The sequence below is a fragment of the Mustela erminea genome, chromosome 8 (assembly GCF_009829155.1).
Source record: "Mustela erminea isolate mMusErm1 chromosome 8, mMusErm1.Pri, whole genome shotgun sequence".
Lineage (NCBI taxonomy): Eukaryota > Metazoa > Chordata > Mammalia > Carnivora > Mustelidae > Mustela > Mustela erminea.
In genome coordinates, this window is record NC_045621.1 from 55,592,051 (window position 1) to 55,598,515 (window position 6,465).

A 6,465-nucleotide genomic window follows, 5' to 3' on the forward strand; every position below is an offset into this window, starting at 1 on the left:
CTCGATCCCAGGACCCTGAGATCATGACCCGAGCTAAAGGCAGAGGCTTAACCCACGGGGCCACCCAGGCACCCTGTTTTGTTTTTTTTTTTTTCTTTTAAATTTTTTTTTTTTTAAAGATTTTATTTATTTTTCAGAGACAGAGGGAGAGAGCGCGAGCGAGCACAGGCAGACAGAGAGGCAGGCAGAGGCAGAGGGAGAAGCAGGCTCCCTGCCGAGCAAGGACCCCGATGTGGGACTCGATCCCAGGACCCTGGGATCATGACCTGAGCCGAAGGCAGCTGCTTAACCAACTGAGCCACCCAGGCGTCCCTGTTTTTTTTTTTAAATAAAGATTTTATTCGTTTATTTGTCAGATAGCGCACTAGCAGGGGGAGTAGCAGGCAGAGGGGGAGGGAAAAGCAGGCTCCCCACTGAGCAAGGAGCCAGATGTGGAGCTCAATCCCAGGACACTGGGATCATGACCTGAGCCGAAGTCAGTCACCTAATGACTGAGCTACCTAGGCATCCCTAACCCATTGTTTTAGTTGAAGGGAGGAACAGGAGGGAAAGTGTGGCCAGGCTAAACCAGCTCTAGCTCTCCTACCCTCCACTGCGTGCGCGCGCGCGCTGACACACACACACACACACACACACACACACACACACACATACACACAGACACTCTCTCCCTCTGTCTCTCTCTCTCTGTATACTCACATGTGAATATCCAGGGGAACCTTCAGGTGATAGTAGGGGCAACCACATCCTTTTTCTACAAAGCTTAGCTGTCACAGCATCACTTCTGCACTTCTCATTAATAATGCTATCCAACAATCAGCACCTGTCTTGACCCAAAAAAGTGGTCAGTACTCTAGGCCATCATGTTATAGGTTGATAACCCTTGGAGTGTGACCTGGTGCCATGCCTAGCTCTGATTCCTGGAACTCCAGAAGTGCTTGGCTAAAGTCCAGTGATCCTGCTGTTGCATCTTGCCTCCTACCCTGCATTTTGGCTCTTTTTCAGAAATAAGAAAATTGTTGGAGAGACAATATTGAAATTTCAGTCAGTGCCAGCATGAGTCAATAAGACAGTGAGTCCTAACCACCCCACTTTGGCTTAGCTCAGTTCCCAGTCCTCTGGACCATTGTCAGAAATATTCCAGAAAGGTAAGTGTTGCAAGGCACATTGTTCTTGTAAATGCACAGAAGTTCAAGGTCAGACACGACTCCCCAGGGTACAGGAGCAGAATATAAAGAGGATGTTAGATGCTAGCTGGAACACTGGACGGAGATTAGGAGACTAAGTTTCCACTTCTGACCTTTACTTGTTCTTTTTTTTTCCCCTAAAGATTTTATTTATTTATTTGTTTATTTGAGAGAGAGAGAGAGAGAGAGAGAGCAAGAGTCAGGGGAGCAGCAGAGAGGGTGGGAGAAACAAACTGCCTGCTGAGCAGGGAGCCCAATCCACAGGGCTCAATCCCAGAACCCTGGGATTATGACCTGAGCCAAAGGCAGATGCTTAACCAACTGAGCCACCCAGGCGCCCCTGATCTTCACTAGTTCTTCAACCTTAAACAAGCTACTTAGCCTTTCAGAATCTTGTCAAATGGGCATAATGACACCAGACCCTCCCACCCCCAGTTTAACCTTCCCAGTGGCACACTAGGAAAAGACAAAAGGACACTGAGATTTGTAATAAGCCATTTCAAGAGTAGTGAGAGCATGGTAGTACCAGGATGACAGTTCTAGAAGCTGCCAGAACTATAGTAGCAGGAGAACGATTAGAGATGGTATAACATGAATCTAGAATAGGAATTAAGGGAAAAGCTGAAGATTGGGGCCAGATGGAAGAGGGGAGTAAATGGGAGAGGATGATAAGGGAAATGGGAAGCTGGGATGGTGGCACTGATAGATTTGCCTCTCCCGGGGCGGCAGGAGGGCCAGCCACCCCCAGAAAAGAAGAAGAAGAGGATGCCATTCTCTCCCTCTAAGTTGGAAGGTGTATTGTGAGGGAAGAGAGACAGCTCAAAGGGAAACCGCTGTGCAGTCAGGAGCCCAGCATGGATTTTGGTCCACAGTTACAGTCACTCAAACCACCACATCGTAGAAAGTAAGAAGTTTGATGAGAGCTTCAGATATGAAAGGAATTGAAATTATCTCAGAGAATGTATAAGAGGAGGGGCACCTGGGTAGCTCGGTCGTTAAGTGTCTGCCTTCACCTCAGGTCATGATCCCAGGGTCTTGGGATCAAGCCCCACATCGGGCTCCCTGATCTCATCTTGGGATTCAGCCCTTTTCCATAACTTTACCAAAAGCCTACTGCAGAGGGTGATTAGCTGACCAAAAAGATTTAGCAGAGTTCATACCACAGGAACCAGAACCTGCAGTAGAATATTAGATTTCCCAGATTTTATGTGTATGACCTTCTATTACTTCCCACTCCCTCCAGCCCACGATTTTGTTCATTGCTCATTGTACCCCTGGCAAGCTTCTATTCCTCCCACCATCTTGCTGATGGCTTCCTCTCTCCCACCCCCCTTTCCTCACTCTCCAACCCTTCCCTTCCTCCTGATTTCTGTTCAGTTCTACATCAACATTAGTACTTCTTATGTTGCCCTGATTCCTGGAAAACACATCCTGTGGGAGTCACCTTATCCCCAAATAATCACCCTGCTCCCACCAAGTCTGACATCAACTGTCAGGATGTCAACGTTTTCATCCAAATATGAAGGAATGGCTGAGTAATTGATTGATTAATTAATTCATTAGAAAGACTGAAGTGACTGAGAACTTGAGCCAAGAAAAATGAGCCAAAGGGAAAAGTGGAGACCTTCCAAAGGAAATGTTGAAGGACTGAAAGAAAAACACATGAAATTAGGGTGAACAGAGCTTCAGCTAAAAATATAGAATCCACATAGAATTTTGAACCTGCTTTTGCATACAGTATTTCATGAACTCTTCACAAGAATCACAAGATGGTAGCTGTCATTATCCCATTTTGCAAATGACAAACATGAGCCTCAGGGAAGTTAAGAGATTCCAAGGTTTTGTAGTTTAAGTGGAGGAATTTCTCTGGGAATCTCTTAATCCCAAACTACAGCTGTCTCTGTGACCCCATGAGAACATAGGCTGGAACTAACGCTTAGGAGTCTCCAAACAGAGAGGACCTGGATGTAATTCTACTTTAAAAATAGAGCTGCATTTGGAGAGAGAAATCTGTGTGAACAGACTGGTTTAGGACTAATCAAATCCCTCAATAGGGGAAGAGCCATTCAAGTTCAGATTTTCAGGTTTTTGTTTAAAAGACACAGTGTGGAAGTTTGAAAGATCATAGAAGCAAACCAGATTGGGAGAAAATAAATAATTTATAGATATGAACCCCCAAAAGAAAAAAAGAAAACCAAAAAAAAAAAAAAAAAGAGAGAGAGAGAGAAAGAGAAAATGTCCACAGTCTTTAGTTAAGGACTGGACGCCTCCCTTGTGCACAGTGAAGGTATGAGGCTGGAGGAGATGCCCATGATGCATCTTGGGAAAGGAGCCAGGGCAGTGGATAAACGACAGTGAAACACATAACAGAGATGTGAATGTTTTCTACAAGGGCTTTTCAAATCAAGCTAAATAATTGCAAGAGCAGTGGCCTGAGCCTGAGTCCTGGCCTCTCATCATACTCCCCGAACAGCAGAGCTTCACCACCCACTCCCCCTTCTTCTCCAACTATCAGTCCCTAGGTTCCATGCAGTTGCTTAGCCAGCCGGTCTGGCTGGCCAGCGTCTATGCAGGTGCCCAAAGGCTCAAGCTCCCAGATCTCTCCATATCCCTCTCCACCAGCTTCTAGGAGCCTGGCCACTGAGCAAGAAGCCAGACATGGGGCTCTGCTGCTAGAGGTCTGGCAGGCATAGGGGGCATCCAGGTGAGAAGGAGATCATGCAAGACCTGAATAACTGCCTGGCCTCCTACTTGGAGATAGTGAGGAGCCTAGAGGCTGATAATCAGAGACCAGAGATTAAAATCTGGAAACATTTAGAGAAGGTCAGAGACTGGGGGCATTACTTCAAGACCATCAAGAGCTTAGGGCTCAGATCTTTGCAAATTCTGTGGCCAATGCCACAGACAGTGATGACTTCAGAGTTGACTATGAGATGGAGCTGACCAGTCACCAGTCTGTGAATGACATCCATAGACTCTGCAAGATCACTGATGACACCAATGTCACTCAGCTGCAGCTGGAGACAGAGGTCGAGGCCCTCAGGGAGGAGGTACTCTTCATGTAGAACCATGAGGAGGAAGTAAAGGGTCTACAAAACAAACTGCTTACTCTGGGTTGATGGTGGAGTTGGATGCCCCAAATCTCCGGACCTCAAGATCACAGCAGACATTGGGCCCAGTATGATGAGCTGCCTCAGAAGAAGCAAGAGGAGCTGGACAAGTACTGGTTCCAGCAGACTGAAGACAGCATCACAGTGGTCACCTCGATAACCGCTGAGATAAGAGCAGCTGAGATGACCCTCACGGAGCTGAAACATACGGCCCAGTCAACCTGGACTTGATGAGAAAACTGAAAGCCAGCTTGGAGAACAGCCTGCGGGAGTTGGGGGCCCTCTACACGATGTAGATGGAGCAGCTCAGTGGGTTCTGCTGCACATGGAGTCAGAGCTGTCCCAGACCTGGGAATAGGCACAGTGCCAGACCCAGGAGTACCAGGCCCTGCTGAAAATCAAGGTCAGGCTGGACACTGAGATCACCACCCACCTTTGCTTGCTGGCAGACGGGGAGGGTTTGTGTCTTGGTGTTACTCTGGACAGCAACAATTTCTTGCAAACTATCCAGAAGACCAGCACCTGCAGGATTGAGGACAGCAATGTGGTATCTGAGACCAATGACACTAAAATTCTGAGACATTGAGGCAGCAGAAACAGGGTACCCTTTGGGGAGCAGGAAGTCAATAAAAAGTTCAGAGGTAGATAAATAGATGATAGATAGATAGATAGATAGATAGATGATAGATAGATAGATGGATAGATAGATAGATAGATAGATAGATGGATGCAAAAGCATGTTTTGAACAACCTGTAGGCCCACTTCATGAACAGGCATACCAACAGGCCTCAGGCCCACATTTGCTCTGGTAGTTTTCAACCCTGCAGGGCTCGATCATACCACTGTTATAATTACCAAAGACCTGTGAGAAAAGAAAAGAGGAAGATGGCACATAAATCTTCCTCATGAACAAAAGTTTCAGGATAGTTTGGGGGAAAAATGCAAGTGAATTGAGTCACCATAGGGTTGCTAAAATCAAGAAACTGTCCAAATGAGCCAGGACCATAACTATTAAAACAGCAATTTATTATAAATAAAATTATCACGTCAGTGATACAGGTCCAGAAAACTTTTTTTTTTTTTAAGGTCCATCAATTACTCAAGTTTAAATGCCATTACTTTAGAGAGAAGGATATTTCCAGCCGATGCTAGCCATTTGAATTTCGTAGGACTCAGATTCTTATAAGCAAAAATGCCAGAGATTGGGGTACCTGGGTGGCTCAGTCGGTTAAGCGTCTGCCTTCAGCTCAGGTCATGATCCCAGGGTCCTGGGATTGAGCCCCACATGGGGCTCCCTGCTCAGCGGGGAGCCTGCTTCTCCATTTCCTTCTGCTACCACTCCCGCTCTGGGCTCTCTTTCTCTCTTTCTGTCAGATAAATAAAATCTTTTTTAAAAATGCCAGAGATCATAAAGCGCAGAGTGAAAAATTTTATTATTTCTATTCATGCGATGTCAGAGATTGAAATTAATTTCTTAAAATGTAGGGAATTAGGTAAAAGAGTGAAGAACTGAAGTTATGCTCCCCTTTAAAGATTTCAGAATGATGGAACTTTTTTTCAATGACATAGAGAGAGCTGTCTAAAGGAATATAGCTAAAGGCCTCCAAGAATAAAATAGATCTTACCTCAGAAGCATTTAAGGGAGAGCACAGACAGATAAAAACCAAGGTGAAGACACTGGGGCCGAAACAGTGACATCAAAGAATAGATGAAGCAGAACGGGGGTGTTAAGAGCAGAACCAGGTCATAAAAGAACAAAAAAACTCCATTCTAAAATCAAAGGTTTATGAAAAGAGACAGGATTGTTGCAAGTTGAAAATGGGCAGAATACAGTACCCGAAGAGAGCCCGAGATAATAGAAGGTTTAACCAGACCGATCAAGTGCAAGGAAAGATTGAGCCATGCACTTGGCCATGGCTGCCGAAGAAAGGAGTGGCCCCATAGCGGACATGGTGGGTCAAGTGGTTCTCAGTGAGCCGGATCTGGAAGCACGGAAGCCCTCCCAGCTCAGGCAGACATGCGGTCCAGCTTCCCCACACCTTTAAGAACTGAGCAAAGTGCTATTTTCAATGGCAGACACTTAAGGGGAAGGGGAAGTGAGCCCGATAGGGAAACAAGGAGCTTGTGGTACTTTACAAAGAAAAGAGGACACTGAGGACAAGTTGCC

General features: G+C 46.0%; 1 pseudogene; it reads left to right on the forward strand.

Moving 5' to 3' along the window:
* Window positions 1-2,254: 2,254 nt before the first annotated feature.
* LOC116597658 lies at window positions 2,255-4,946 on the forward strand (annotated as a pseudogene).
* Window positions 4,947-6,465: the final 1,519 nt, after the last annotated feature.